Source organism: Eleutherodactylus coqui, chromosome 1, assembly GCF_035609145.1.
Source record: "Eleutherodactylus coqui strain aEleCoq1 chromosome 1, aEleCoq1.hap1, whole genome shotgun sequence".
Lineage (NCBI taxonomy): Eukaryota > Metazoa > Chordata > Amphibia > Anura > Eleutherodactylidae > Eleutherodactylus > Eleutherodactylus coqui.
Window position 1 is genome coordinate 76,823,601 of NC_089837.1, and position 16,070 is coordinate 76,839,670.

A 16,070-nucleotide genomic window follows, 5' to 3' on the forward strand; every position below is an offset into this window, starting at 1 on the left:
ATTTTCTTTATATATATTCCCCTTTATAGTGTAAAGTGCTTTGGAATATGTTTGCACTATATGAATAAAGATCACTGTTATTATTATCGTTCAGGGATATAATATGTGATCAGTTTCTTATCACATCCACCACGATATAAAGGCTCAATTTAGTTTTTGTTTTAGTGCATGAAAATTCCTTATGGTCAATTCAGTAGGTTTTGCTTTCCATTCCAGGGACAACCAATAAGAGATGTCACTCACCCAGTGCAGTAATCTGCTTTATAAGACGTTTCTTAAGACCTGGCCTGCACAAGGAAGATGATCAAGCATATTTTGTGTGCAGGTAACTTTTTTTGTTTGTCCTTTTTTCAATATCCTGGTACTGGTATTAGATTTAATCTTTGTTGGCATTCTCCCTTTGGCAAATTCTTGTTAGCAACTTTTACTTAGCCTTTTATATCATTCAGGATTTTGTTTGCTATATCACATGGAACCCAATATTGTGGTATGTGTATTTGATATACATGTGTTTGTATGAATGCAATGACAGTTAAAGGGAACCTGTCACCGGTCACAATGAAAACGCAGAAAGCAAGTTATAGAAGAGGAAGAGCTGAGCAGGTTGATATATCATTCTGTAGGAAAAGATTTAGTATAAACTTGTAATATAAACCTTTGCTCATTCTGGGCTTAGGAGTCCAGTGGGCGGTCCTAGGACTCACTGTTTGTAAACGCATACAGTGTAATCAAAAGAAAACGCAGTGCTGCATAGTGCAGAGGGACAACTGACAAGAGAAAAAGAAGCCAAAGGTAATAGAAGCATTGATATTTGCCCCCAATGCGCTCCTGGGCAGAACACGATGACTCCTGCAATACAAAACATTTTACAGTTCAAATAAAACTTGATCATTAATCCAAAAAGGTAAAATATATAAAAAGAAAAAAAAAACTTTCAGTTCTTATCTTTTTGGATTAATGATCAAATTTTATTTGAACTGCAAAATATTTTCTATTACACACATGCCACTAGAGCCCCCTGGCTTTTAAATCATCTATGTTACATACACTTGTATGTGGCCCACTGAAGGTATCAACACTCTTAAACCTCAGCCGGGTACTCTCTTTCAGCAGCGCCATGGTTTCTTTGCTTTGCTCTTCTCTCATAAACTCATACAGGAAAAGGTATTTGCTTACTGGACTCCTAATTAGCACCGCCTACTGGACTCCTAATTAGCACCGCCTACTGGACTCTTAAGCCCAGCATAAGCAGAGATTTGATCAATAAATTACAAAATATATTGAATATTTTCCCACAAAGCTATATATCAATCTGCTCAGCTCCTCACGCTCTATAATGTACAGCTGTCTGGAGGCTAATATTGTATTTGTGCCTACTTCTATATATTGATGATAGTGTTGCCATGTGGACACTGAACGGTGGTGGCCACAAGGAACCACACAGGAGACTCAAGATGCCTAAACATAGAGACACCACTGATTATCACAGTATAATAACCCCCCCCCTCACAATATTCCTTCTTACCTGTTTTGTTTCTATGTTCCATCTCCTTTTCCTGTTGAAACAAAGACACAATTATGAAAACATGCAGGAATTTACACATCTTTTATAATTTTTTATAATTAATATTTGCAAGCCAGCCTTGTATTGTTATGTCACTATCGTGTTCATGCATGTACTGCTTATGATAATAAAGCCACAAAGCAAATGAAAAATGCATGTACTGGCTGCAGACCATACATAGATATCACATTTTCTTTTGAATTTCAAGTCAGGCATTGCTCTATAAAGCATACATATAATGTCACCTATACAAACACGAAAGAAAACATTCTTGCCTTAATGAGTAGTTTCGAGCCATCAACACTTTTGTTGACTACAGGTGTGACCAAAATGAACATTAATTGCAATAATTTGTGTCTTTATGGTAAGAAAACGCTAGTTTGGAGCTGCTGACTATGCTTCAATTAAACCTCATACTCAATCTTGGAAGATTTCTCTCCCAGAGGAAGACCTATAATATAGAAAAGTGATGAGCAGCGAAAAATGCTCTTGTGGAGCAATAGGGCAATAAGGCCATGTGGGCCCCCCATGGAGAAGATGGGGAGGATTGGATAGGGTTATAAAGGCCTTTGTGCATTGACAGGTAAAGGTTGCCACATATATTAGATATAAGTAAGTTGATGGTTGAACACCCATTTTAGTCTATATTGGCCACCACAATCCTTCATATTGGCCAGACATGTTCAATGACACTGGGCAACGAACCAAAGATCTTTCTGAAAACGTTTTTTCAAAGAAAGATATTTCATGGGGGGGACGAAAAATCTTTTTTTCCATGAAAACTTTAAATGTGGCCAACTTCTTTCCAGATGATGACTGTTACATGTGCTGCTGGGATCTGTAGTTCTAAGCTTCCTAGCAGCACAGCCCTCACAGGGTTAATTGATTGAGCTGGGTGGGTGTGGTCATTCCTGCTAGCCAATCTCCTGAGTTTGTGCTCTCACATATAAACCCAGCTCCTGGTCAGTCTGTCTGATGTTCAGGGTGAGCAGTCATGAATTCTTGTCTGTTGAAGTTTGCTGTGTAACCTGCTATCTGTGTTTTGTTGCAGCTTGCTGTGTGATCTGTGTCTTGCGGTTCATGTCTGTTTGTACATTTATTTTATGTCAGTTTGGTCTGCTGAGTTTGTTTGCTATGTCTGCGCTAGGTTGGCCCCTAGGGCCCTCTAGTAGATGTGTCTTGCTAGTGTAGGGACTGGAAGATATGAGGGGCCTTGCAGCTTAAGTTCATTGGCCAATGTACGAACTAACACCTCGCATTTATATTCAGCTTATCATCTGCTATTAGTGTTTGCATTGTGGCTGCTGTATGCTGTGTATTCTGGCTCTGTGTGTCCTGTGGTTCAATCCCTGTCATGTGGCATGGAATGCGTCCTGTTCTGGTGCGTGGCTCCTAGGATCAGCTAGGGCCCAGATCCGAAGACCGCTTGGCTGCTCTTATTGGGGCAATGCCCCCGCTTAGGTAGGGCCTTCCCATCCTCCTATGTAGAAAAGGGTCAGTTTGCCAGAATCCCGTGTGCAACCCGTGTGCGTACCCAGTCCTTCCTTTGGTCGTGATCGTGTGGGCCCCGTGCTCAGTTTGCCCACATGATTGTAACATAGACTGTCTGTCATCTGTCAGTTGAAGCAATCATTCATTGTTGAATTTCACCCAGGGTTCGTTTTCATCAATTTTATCCTATTGTGAATGGGCACTGATGATCAGCAAGCATTTTTATGCATTCATTGGCTGAAAGTTGCTCTTGTTACACGACTTGAATGTTGGCCGAATAAATGTTTTGAAGGAACATTTGGGACCAATAATTGGGCTATGTAAAAGCTATAGCCTGTGGGAGAGAATGATCACAGCTATGATCATTCGTGCTCATATACCAATTATTGGCCCATGTAAAAGAGAATTAAATGAGCGCAGTTCGACATGTCGATTGACACTTGTTCACTGACTAGAAAATTCAGCTGATTTAAAAAGACCCTAGGTATCCTTTTAAATTGGCTGAATTGTCTGCCCAATCTAATTTGGCGCTCATTTAATTTCTTTTAACATAGGCCAAGAATTGTTTGTCCCCATAGGCTGGCTGTGCATCTCCTCATTCACACGGGTAGATTTACAGACAATAATGGCCCATTCAGCGCAAAGACAATCTTTCAAACGATTGAAAAATTAACAGCTTTAGCCATCATTTTACATCAACTGTTAATGGACACTAATGTCTATTAACACGTTATCACCTTCATTTGCGTGTAAAAGGGCCTCTGGGAGCTGTTTCCAGAGCCCACCATGTGGGCTCTGCACACAGCTGCATTGTTCTAGCACGGGCTGTCGGCAGAATACAATGTAATCTCCAGCACCCACTGAGAACACAGAGTGCAATCTTTCTCTCCGGCTGAACAATGGATTTTAAGCTCACCTTAAAATCATCGTTCAGACGAAAAGTGAATGATGGCCGCGTTTACACGCAACGATTATTGCTCATTTGCCATTTTTCGAACGAATCATTGCGTCTAAATGGGCCTTTAGTTCCAGCTTCGCAGTTAGTTGGGTGTTCTCCTGTGGCTATTACCTGATTTTCTATAAGGTGTGGTTTGATGGTCCATTTTTTGTTTTACGGACTTGTTAAAGGGAGTCTTTTCACAGCCCTCATTTAGAGCAGTACAAGGTAGACACGGGCACTCTGATTATAGTGATGTTTTTGCTGTCCGTATCTGTGCAGTAGTTCAGCAGAGACTTGCATTTTATTTGCAACAGCAAGACAGAGAGGAATACAGGAAGTAGTCCCACCATCTCACTTATTAATGGCTGTCTGATTATTACTGTGTATAGAGAGACAGCAGTCAATTATTGGCTCATTTTAACATTCTTTTTTTCTTGTGATCGTTTGATTGCTCCTGCAGTCTAATGCAATACCATTGTATTACATTATACTACGATCTAACAGGAAATCTATCAAGCTACACCACAGTCATGGCTTCATAGGCAATCTGCAATGGCAGCCCCTTCTGAAGGCCCGAGCTGCCATGGCATCTGAACGGCACCCTGCAAGGGGCTGTTCGAGTCCCACAAATTCCAATCAGGGCATTTAAATACTGCTGTCAGAATTTATGGCGACATTTAAAGGGTTAACAGCTGAGATCATTGTGAGCTGTTGTGGGCAGGTATTGGCTGTCAAAGACATCGACACCCACATTGTATGGAGCGGGATCGACCCCCAATCCTGCTCCATACAAACCTCGAGACTCCAAGCCCACAGTAAAGATTAAGATGGTGCCCCCTTTATCACCTGAGATAGGAGGGCAAAATGTTTGTGTGTTGCTCATCTCCTTTCCATGATCTATGGATTCATTCCACACCCTTGTTTGCTAAGATTGTAAGGCCTATGGAGAGGTGATCCCTTCATAGATCTAACTACCCATTAAAATAAGGCATGAAGCCAACCTGATTTGGACTTTGACAACATTAAACAAATATGCTGCCTGAATTACTATATTGTTGATTGGTGCCCGTTATAGGTAGATATCGGCCCCTGTGAAAGGACCTTTAGGGCCCTTGCACTTGAGCACATTATGGTTCTCTACGGAGTCATATGGAGCTGGCATGTGACAGCTTTAGCAATCTATGGGGCTCTACCGTGCCTCCACGTAACTCTTTCATCCACAACTATTTACTTGCCAAGTTCCATTAGACACTGTATTACAAAGTTATATTCTCCTTCATGCATTGCTTCTTTGGCAAAGTACCTCTGAGATATGGAGCCATATGGAATATGGAAGCATCATGGATTGCCTATAACACCCGATTACAGGTGAATTGAGCTTAAATTTATACTACTATTAACATTCAGAATCTTTGCCTAATTGGAATTTGCAAGGTTAATTCTGCCTGTATTTTTGACATAATGAATAATGAGTTAATTTGCCTGATATGCTTGGCATCAGTTGGCAAATATTATCTTTAATCTAATCTAAAATTCTAAGAAACGGCTACTAAGAATTTGTACGCAAGAAGATATGAAGATCAGCGGTGGTCAGAATGTTGCCTTCCTTGTATTGCCAGTTTCCCTGTTGTTCTTATACATTTCTATAGATCTCTAAACCGTGGTGAGCCAACCACCGGATGAGGAAATATTTATGCAAACTGCTTGCGCCTACTTAGTGGTTTAACCTTTTAAAGGTTCTGTCCTCTTTAATAGTGTCACATACTAACAGTCCGGAATATGGTGTATCTATTAGATCTAGGTCACCGTACAAAGGGAGGTTTCAAAAGGAAGACGACTATATGTTTTAAGCACTGACTCAATATATATTTCCAAGAATAGTCAAATATCTACTGTTTTTAGCATCTAAATATTCCATAGCTGTGTTTAGTTACTATAAAGTGTGCATGTATTAACTTCTCAAATGACCTGTCAGAAAAAATCAGGCAAACCTCGCCATGTGTGTCAACATTTTATGGAGCTTTACTTAACTCTAACTCTAAACTCTTTCCAGTAACTTACATAGGTCCTTCATGCCTTCTGCCGCTCATCCTAACTTTTTGCAGCCAAGCCTACAGTACCTGCTTCAGCCGCATACCAAAAGAGCCAGCGGTACCGATATTGCATCCATTGGGTAGCTATTGGTCATGCCTTACCAACTTTTGGATCAACAAGGGGGTTGAAACAGGATGAACAAGATGGACATTGTCTTCATTCAGCCTAACGTACCATGTTACTATGTTTGTAGATGCCTAGATCTATCTAACTGGCGATCTGGCGCACAGCTTGCTCATTCCCCTTCCAAAAGACATTGTTTGACAAGCTTGTAACACAATCCCAATAGATGCAGATATAATAATAAGGATAATTGGATGGGAAATGCTTTTCCATCTAAGTAAAAGCAACACTGCTGTAAGGCTGCCCATACATTTTAGGTAGCTATTAGCCAAACGCATGTGTTGAATGTAGAAAGTGGAGAAAGACGCTACCAGGCACCTCTGGTGGCAGTTTAGCTCCCAAGAACAAAAGGATTAGACAGTTGAAATTCAATAGCCTGATCTTTGCTTTCTTTGACATCTGCCCACAAGTGGGAGTCATGATGGCTCCATACACATTAGATGATTGGCATTTCCTGCTGAAATTGGCGGGTTCATGCAATCGACATCTAATGTGTATGACTACCTTAACCCACTCTGGCTCACCTTATAAACCTCCTTAAGCCTCACCTTAATCCCCACCGTATGCTAACAATACTGACCGTGTCTTCATGGATCATCTATTTTGCTTACCATACACCGTAATTTGTCTTTGGGGTCAACCTGGTTGCTTATGGTTCCTTGCAAGCATTATAGCCTGTGCCTTTCATTTTATTGAGGCACATCACTCCTTGTCTATTGGTGCTTATCCTATCAACAACATAAAACTTCATATAAAATATATTGTAAATCATTCAATAGTGAACAATAGATGGAGAACCTATGACCTTCATTCATGTAGCACTCTATTCACAAGTCAACTTGAGTTTTTGGTCTTTCCTGGTCATAGATGTCACCACATTGTTCTTAATATGGAGAATTTGCGGCTATACAGTTCTAATATGGGAGCAACGTGCCTCTATATAAGTGTGGCCCCAGAGGTGGCATCCATATTTATCAGACATTTATGATAAGTTCTGTTATAAATCTTTCTATGTTATAAATATCTGAGACATTATTGAAAATTCTGTGTGAAAAATGCCCTTTTAAACTAAAGGTTGTTACCACTTGAAAAGGCTGCTAGACCTAATGTCTGTCTTTTTATATAAGGTTAGAGAACAACTAAGAGTGACTGTAATTTTCTCCACTTGTTTAACTTAGGCTATGTTCACATCTCCGTTAGGCACCTCTATGTGGAGGTTCCATCACAGATCCGGCCCAAAGTGCTGGAAGAAATAGGCCTGCATGAGTGGACACCAGACAGACAACATTATATTCGATGAGGTCCCTTTGGCCCTCATCAGGATAGGTCATCAATCATAAATCAGCATGGATCCACTGCCTGCCCCCCCCCCCAATCAACGGTTCACCTAAGCTGATTTCTACAGGAAGCACACAGCTCGGTTCTCATTGTTGTGAAGCGAATGGAAACTTTGCCTGTAAACCCAAGTCAGGCTATTGTAGTGGGAACAGAGCTGTCTGCTTTTTGCAGAAATCAGCTCAATGCAGGAGCATACAGGCCAGTTAAATAGCTGATCAGCGGAGGTCCCAGGCACCAAACCCTTGCTGATCCACTATTGATAGGCTATCTTCAGAATAGGCCATCAATAGTTTATAACAGTACTAGCTCTTTAATATAAACATGTGGTCCTCAATTAACGTCTCTGTACGGGTTGTGCAAATGGATGTTGCATGTTATCAAGCCACTCCTCCTTAGAAAAACTTTATGAAAAATCCACTAACATGTCATGGTGTCAAGACTACATTGATGGGAGTCTTTGAACTAGGACCCCACCGCTTGATAGAACAAAGGGTACCCCAGTGTGTGACTACAACTTATAATCACATTGAATCCAGTGGCTAAAATAGCAGGGATGTAGTTTTAGGGGGTACAGAGATATCAGTTGTAACTAGTGCCCGGAGAAGTCCCATCTGTCACATAAGAAGACAAAAGACACCAATATTATATAAGGCACATTGTAGCTAGGACTTCCTGTTACAGATTTTGGATAAGGAGTCCAGAAATTTCAAGTTACACATATGGACAGTACAATCAACATTAGATCTGGTCATCTGTGATCTAAAGTCTGGACACTGACAAGAACCATGTCATTCAAGTGATTTTGAGGGTCCTAAAGGAACCTAAAGCCAATATTAGCTAGTGAGACCATTGATTCCAAATTTCAGATCATTTCAATAATATGTTGTCAGTATTTCATGTCCCTTTACTTTTAACTAGGTAAATAGTTCCATCAGAAGGCAAGGTAGTATATGAAATGTGTGGGTCACATATCAGAAAACATGTGCAAGAGGTAATGATCTCCAGTGTTCTCCAGCAACTACAAGAACTTGTGTCTGCTGCTTCTAAGATGAAAGCTTTGATTCCTGGAGCCATGTCGCCATCTTCATCAACAATCCCCAGGAACACATGGGGACCATTTGTTAAGAGGACTCAGTTGGACCAAAACTGATTATAAAGGCAGACAAACAACTTACACATAAGACTATCCAGTCTCTATTAACAAACTGGAAGTGTGCAAGAGAAACAAACAAAATAACACCAACTATGTGACAGGATCATGATTGATCAATCCAATTACACAGCCTGTAAGAGTGAAGTAACACTTCCATGTTTACTTGTTTATACACTATGGGCAATAACGGACACTTAATTTGATTTGTCCTACAGCTGCCCATACGCACTCCATGGAAAGTGGAATGGCTATGGACACCAAAAGTACAAACATTTGTCGTAGGTGAAAATGGGCCCATATACAGACGTGATACTAAGAAAATGATGTTGCTAATACACATCAGTGGCCTGCAAGTCCATACACAGATGATTGCAAAGAAAGAATGGCCAAGGCATCTGATATATCTGATTTGTATAGAATGCATCTCCATATCAGTGTGTGGTGCCACCATAACTCCTAGACAACATGCCTGCTGCCTTGGGGTCATATTCGACTCAGATCTCTCTTTTACCCCCTACATCCCATCTGTCGCCTGAACATGTCAGCTGCACCTCAACAACATCGCAAGAATCCACTTTTTCTCACCGTGGACACGTTAAAAACGCTTACTGTTGCCCTCATCCACTCGTTGCTGATCGGCCACCCCTGCAACAGACACTACCCTCTCCAATCCATCCTGAATGCAGCAGCCAGGCTCACCTTCCTGTCCAGGCGCTACTCGGGCGCCTCTGCCCTGTGCCAGTCACTGCACTGGCTGCCCATTAAATACAGAATTCAATTTAAACTCGCTACCTTCATCCATAAAGCCCTCCACAGTGCAGCGCCCTCCTATATCGCCTCCCTCATCTCAATCCATCACCCAGCCTGGGCTCTCCACTCTGCTAACGAAACCAGACTGAGCGCCCCTTTAATTCGAACTTCCCATTCCCGCCTCCAAGAATTCTCCAGAGCAGCATCGGTCCTCTGGAACGCACTACAAAAGGCTATCCGGGCAGTCCAGGACTCGCAGAACTTCAGGCGTGCTCTAAAAACGCACCTCTTCAGGGAGGCATACCGCATTCCCTAAACAAACCCCTCTGTACTCCGCCTGATAACATGCTCCCTGACCTACTGACTGCAATCCCTGCTAGCCATCATAAACCGCTCCTGCAGTCATACCGTTTCTGCCGTCACACGGCTAAATGTCTGACCATTGTCTATGTGTATAGCATCCCTCACTCTCCACCTCACCATATTGTGCACAGCTCCAGCCCTTTACCTTCTGTATCACCCCATTACTTGTAGTATGTAAGCTCGTTGGAGCAGGACCCTCACCCCTATTGTTTCCATCAACTGATTACAATGTAACCGTGGTTCTGTAATTTTTGTATTTTTTGTCTTTCTGTATTCCCCCTGTCTGTGTAAGCGCTGCGGAATATGTTGGCGCTATACAAATAAAGATTATTATTATTATTATATACAGTTGCTAAAGGTAAGTGAACCTTTGGAATTACCTGGATTTGTTATCTCGGTCACATATATAGATACTCACAATCTACCTGATCTAATAACACACTAACGGTTGTATTGCTCTTGTCTTTTAAGGCCCTTTTACACGGAACGATTAGCGTTTAAAAAAATCATTCAAGTGAGCAAAACTGAACAATAATTGTAGAGAGTAAATGCATTGATTGACGAGCAACAAAACCTTCATTTTTTGTTCATCGTACTTATGAAGACATAAAAATCATCATTGGCTCGTTCACTAATCGTTTGGGTTAAATATCGATCGTTCAGTCGTTCCCATTCACTTATACAGTCACTGAGAACGCATGAATGATTTCTTGTTTGAACGAGTCAACAAACAAGAAAAATAGTCTACCCGAGTATAAACAGGCTGCCTGAGTGAGCGAGCAAACTCTGACATCATTTGCTCGTTCAAACGATAAATCGTGCCGTGTAAATGGACTTTTATTGACCCTTATTGAGTGTATTGAGCAAACATCCAGTGTGCGACGAAAAACTTCCAAGCGCTAATGCAACGGGCAACAAACGAGAAGAGGCCTACACTCTCCTACACTAATTTCAAAAAGTGTTTTAGTTGAGGAGAGGGCATTGGAATTGTGGGTTTCACATGTGCTTTGCCCATTAAATTAATGCATACAAAGCCTGGTTACTGACAAATCTGTTCTTGGCATGAACTATTGGTTAGTGTGAACCATGCCTTGATTTCAACAACTTTCAGAAGACATGTTGTAGAGATGCATGAAACTGGAAAAGGCCACACAAGCATTGCTAAATACCTGTATATCAATCCACAGACAAATCAAGACTATTCTAGACTCATGCCACTCTACGTAGGTGTGTGCATACTGTTAAGATCAAAGATGAAAGAGGGGAGAAAGTACCTAACCTGACTGCAAAAGACCTACAGAAGACTCTAAAAGCTGCAAAAACCCCTGTTCATGTGTCCACTATTAGAAAAACAGTGACAAAAATTAAGTACGCCACGAATTAAGCTCCTGTTGTCCAAAAAAACATTGTGGCTTATCGTAAGTGTGTCTGAGACCACCTGGATGTTCTACAATGCTTCTGGGAAAATGTTCTATGGACAGATGAGACAAAAGTGGAACTTTTTAGGGCAAATGTAAAATTCTATGTTTACAGGAAAAAGAACACTGCGCGCCAACAGCAAAACCTCATCCAATTATGAAAAATGGTAGAGGGAGCCTCGTGGTTTGTGGCTCTGTTGCCTCAGGGCCTGGACACCTGGTGATAATTGAGGGAACAATGAATTTGCTCTGATATTGTAATCACTTATTTATATCAATTAGACATGAGCGAGCCTACTCGTTAAGGGAAATTACTCGAGCGAGTATGGGCATTTTCGAGTACATGCCTGCTTGCCCAAAAAGATTTGGGGGCCGGCATGGAAGAGATCTCTTTCTCCCCCCGCTCCCTCCTGCTGACTCTCGCAACTCACCGCTCACCCCAGCTGGCCCCCGAATCTTTTCGGACGAGCAGGCATGTACTCGAAAATGGCGATACTCGCTCGAGTAATTTGCCTTAACGAGTACGCTTGTTCATCTCTAATATCAATGTTAGTATCACATATAGAAAGTCTCATTCCATTCTGACAACTCCTTCTGGGGGATGGATTTTTTTTTTTGACAATGAGTGTCAATTAAAATCACTTGAAAAAGCCTAAAAAAGTAAAGGAAGTGATCCACTAGGTAATCAAAACAAACAGTAATAGTAATATTATTCTTACTGTAAAACTCCATTTATATGGCAACTGATACTCCAGAACTCCCATTAGTCCAACATCTGTGCAAAATAGCAGATTTAATTGTTCAGTAGTCAAGTCTGGAGGTCCTAAAGGTATAAACCAAGTGATGGGGAAGGAAGGGATTGTGGTCAGGTTGTAGTTGAGTAGCAGGAAGGAGCAATAAAAGATAATTGTAGGCTGAACTACAGGATGGACTGCACAGTAAGCTTCTCAGTGCTAAATGGCGTCTTCTTTTAGGTTTTCCATCCAAATATAATACATTCATGACTTTCTTTTAATAAAGTGCCATCGTATGCTGCAGAACTGGCCAGAAAACATCCCATCAGTCACTGTTCTCAGAGGGTCTCATCTGCTAATGTCTCTGCTCTTAGCTTTCACATATGCTGGTATTAATTTCATAGCAAGTCAATAAACCCAGATTTTTGCATGTGTAAACACAGTCTAAGGGCAGACTCACACGGGTAAATGTCGCCCGAATGTTACGTGTAGAGATGAGCGAACGTACTCGGTAAGGGCGATTTCGCAATCGAGCACCGCGATTTTCGAGTACTTCACTACTCTGGTAAAAAGTACTCGGGTGCGCCGGGGGGCAGTGGGGGGCGCAGCAGAGCGGGGCGTAGCAGCGGGGAACAGGGGGGAGCCCTCTCTCTCTCCCTCTCCCCCCCACTCCCCTCTGCGACCCCCTGCTCACCCCCGGCGCACCCGAGTACTTTTCACCCGAGTAGTGAAGTACTCGAAAATCGCGGTGCTGGATTGCGAAATCACCCTTACCGAGTACGTTCGCTCATCTCTAGTTACGTGTGTTTTTCATGCGTGTAAAATATGCGGTACACAGCAAATGTATTTGCTGCATTTGTTAAATTCCCATTGCCTATATTGGTGCGTATTATGGGCGTATAACCTGCTTGCAGATAATGTCCTCAGAAATAGTTCCTCACAGATATTTCCCCCGAACAGTGTCTCACAAAAAGTGCCCCTAGAAATAATGCCTCACAGATAGTGCCCCTAGAAATAATTCTGCGATCCTGTTGTGATTTCAAAGACTAGATCAAGGGGAACTGGACTGAGCTGGAAGGATCTCACCAGAGGCGTAACTTGAAGCTCCTGGGCCCCAATGCAAAACCTGGAACGGGACCCTCAACTATAATGCTTTATTCATAGTACTGGGCTTCCTATATGGAGAAGAGAGGCCTTATGGGCCCCCCAAGGCTCCTGGGCCCGGGTGCAACCGCATCCCCTGCATCCTCTATAGTTACGCCCCTGGATCTCACCCCTTTAAAGAAATTATTTTGTTTTCTCCTTCTAGGTTGACTTATAAGTTTAACAGTTATGCCAGGGACTGTACCTACACTAAGACTTTAGGCACACTCACGTGGATATGGAAGAGGGTATTGAGCAACTATAAGCCATATTAAGAATTTCAAAGTTAGCCTTCAAGAAAAGTTACAATAAGACCATCGAGTTCAGCCTCCTCTACAACATATAAAAATATTTTTTTAGTCTTAGTTCCTCTGTAACTATGCCTTATTATAGAAATGCAGAACATGTGTGGATTATTGTTACAAGAAGCTTAGGCTCCATTTCCGTACTTACATGCAATTAAACACCTGGCTTCATTAATAATGTGCATAATTAGTTTGGGGATAAGCTACTGCTGGTTCATTTTAAATATATGTCTTTAAAGTGTTGGTTCTGCTTCTGTGTGTTCTACTTTACTCTTTGATCCCAGTCATTTAAAAAAATTGTGAACTCAAAAATGAGAACGTTTTATTTGGTTTCAGCTCTTGTAAATAAGTCACTCTTGGCATTTTTTTTTCTCTCTTGGTGAGAATGAGTGACATGTGTGAGGAACCTTGAGGTGGGCCAACCAGTCTTGTCACCTAGGAAGTTATATAGGGGGCATAGACTGAGTACTGTGTAACTGCATGGTCCGTGGCTATAGAATGTTTATGCAGGGTAGGAGGGTGCAGCTGTTACCCATCTTTTGTTCACCTGGTAGGTTTTGGTGTGAAGTAACGGTGGAATAATGAGTGAATAGACTCAAGATACCTATATACGGAACAATTATCGTCGGCGTCATTTTTGGGTGATAGCCATCCTGTGTACACACAGCATCCAACAGGGCGCTGAACAAGAAATTGTTCACTTGCCGAACATACTTGGTTTTCAACTCACCTAAAAACCAAGCAACTATTGGGCAGTTCATCTATAAACAACTGCCTGTTTGCAGTGAATGGAGGCAGGCGGCAAGAGCGATCTCCGGCCCACTTTGCCTCCATTCTTTGAAGGACTATGTGACAGCACATAAACGATAGTCTGTGGGGTGGCTATCGGGCACAGGTGATGGGTTATGTGTAGAGTAAAAGTAAGAGGTGGAAGTCCCTATGCTTTAGATTGTGTACTTTAAAGGGGTTGCCCAGTTACCGGACAACATTCCCCTGATAGCTGAAACTGTGTAACAACAGAAAGAGATGTATCTACCCTTATTCTTTTGTGGGGACGCAGCACTGTAGCCCTTCCATACTCCCTGTATTTGTTGTAAAAGATGTCTAATCATTAAGTCACCTGACCACTGCAGCCAATCAGTAGCTGCAGGGCCACCATTCTGAACTCCTGGCATTATGGCACCCGGGATGATGCTGTAGCCTCTGATTGGTTGCAGTAGTCAGTTGACTTCCTACAACAACATCTTCCACAACAAATATCAGAAAGAATGTTGGTCATAAACTGGACAACCCTTTTAAGGAATGGTGGGAGTGTTCTGGGATGATCACAGGATGTAATGGTTGAGCTGATGACTTTACTTGTTAGTTACCAGTCACAATGGGTGACACAATACATTTTATGGTTACAGGTCAATCTTAATAGAACAAAACACTTGCATGCTGCGGAAACTAATTTCACGTTTAATTCTCTGTGGTCCCCTTCTGGGGCTGTGTCACTGTGTTGTGCTACATGGTTTCATTGAGCGTCAGGTTGTTCCCAAAGTGGCTGTCAGCTTTTGCTCATTCCAAATTGGCACTGAGGGTCTCTGTGAAGCTACCTTCTGCCACAGCATGTCCCACTTAGGCGTATCTGATGGGGTTCCACAAGCCATTTTGTATAGGTCTGCCGAGCTCCTCAGTGGGTTCGTATGACTGTGAGGCCACTACTTTTCCTGAATTCACCCCTGACTATTGACTCCAAGCATGCAAATGTGCACGAAACTTAACACTCTGTACAACAATAGTATGGTTTTAGACCACAGCAATACAGAAGTGCAATTGTAATAGTTCTCCAAATGGAATAACTTTATCTTCACTTAAGTTATCTTTATAGTCACGCCGACCAACTTTAAACTTGACACTGTTCACTGGTCAACCCTAACTTGCAGTATGTAGTGCAACACTTTGAAGTTTTTATTTTACACAGAAAGAGGAATACTCTTTGACAGCTGGGCATCTTCCAAGAACCCATTGTGCTAACGCTTTCCTTTTAACTTCCACTGGTCCACTAGCTTTGCAGAACTAGAGGTAATAGACCTCATCCTAGGCCACTTGACAGCCAATTTCCAACTTTCCGCTGGTCATTCTCACTCTTTCAGGGCTGAAGTCCCATATAATCTACAGTCTCTCCATAAGTCTCAAACAGCCACATAGTCTCTAATGGTCCTTTTACATGATTGTTATTTGTTCCAACAACCAGATACAGTGCTTTTTCATGGATTAAAGGTCTTAATTCACTTGTAAGACGTCTAAAGTGATACAAATTTTTTAAGAAACATGATGAACAGGAATGTAGGTGACTGGTATCAAAATCAATGATTTGGATAGTTTCAGAGATCTTGTGGGGCTTCTGAATGAGGCTGATAAAAAAGAAGGTTTGGGCCCATGATCTAGGTAAAAGGAGTATAAGGATGCCCCCCAATGAATGTCCAGAGATTGATATATTCCTTCAGATTGTTAGTAATGACTTGGAGGTAATGGGACAATATGTCTGTAAATTTAGAAGGAAGCAATCTGACCAAGGCTGAAAATATTGGCTTAAAGGGGTTGTCCCGCGCCGAAACGGGTTTTTTTTTTTTCAACTCCCCCCCCCCCCCCATTCGGCGCGAGACAAC

At 41.9% G+C, this 16,070-nt stretch overlaps 1 long non-coding RNA gene across 2 annotated transcripts in view; it reads left to right on the plus strand.

Moving 5' to 3' along the window:
* LOC136621800 (uncharacterized) overlaps positions 1–16,070 on the plus strand; it is a 200,434-nt gene that overhangs the window by 51,593 nt on the left and 132,771 nt on the right. For both annotated transcript variants that reach the window (XR_010791275.1, XR_010791274.1), the window contains one exon: positions 217–325. This is a non-coding gene — a long non-coding RNA (uncharacterized lncRNA). The remainder of the gene's footprint in view (positions 1–216; positions 326–16,070) is intronic.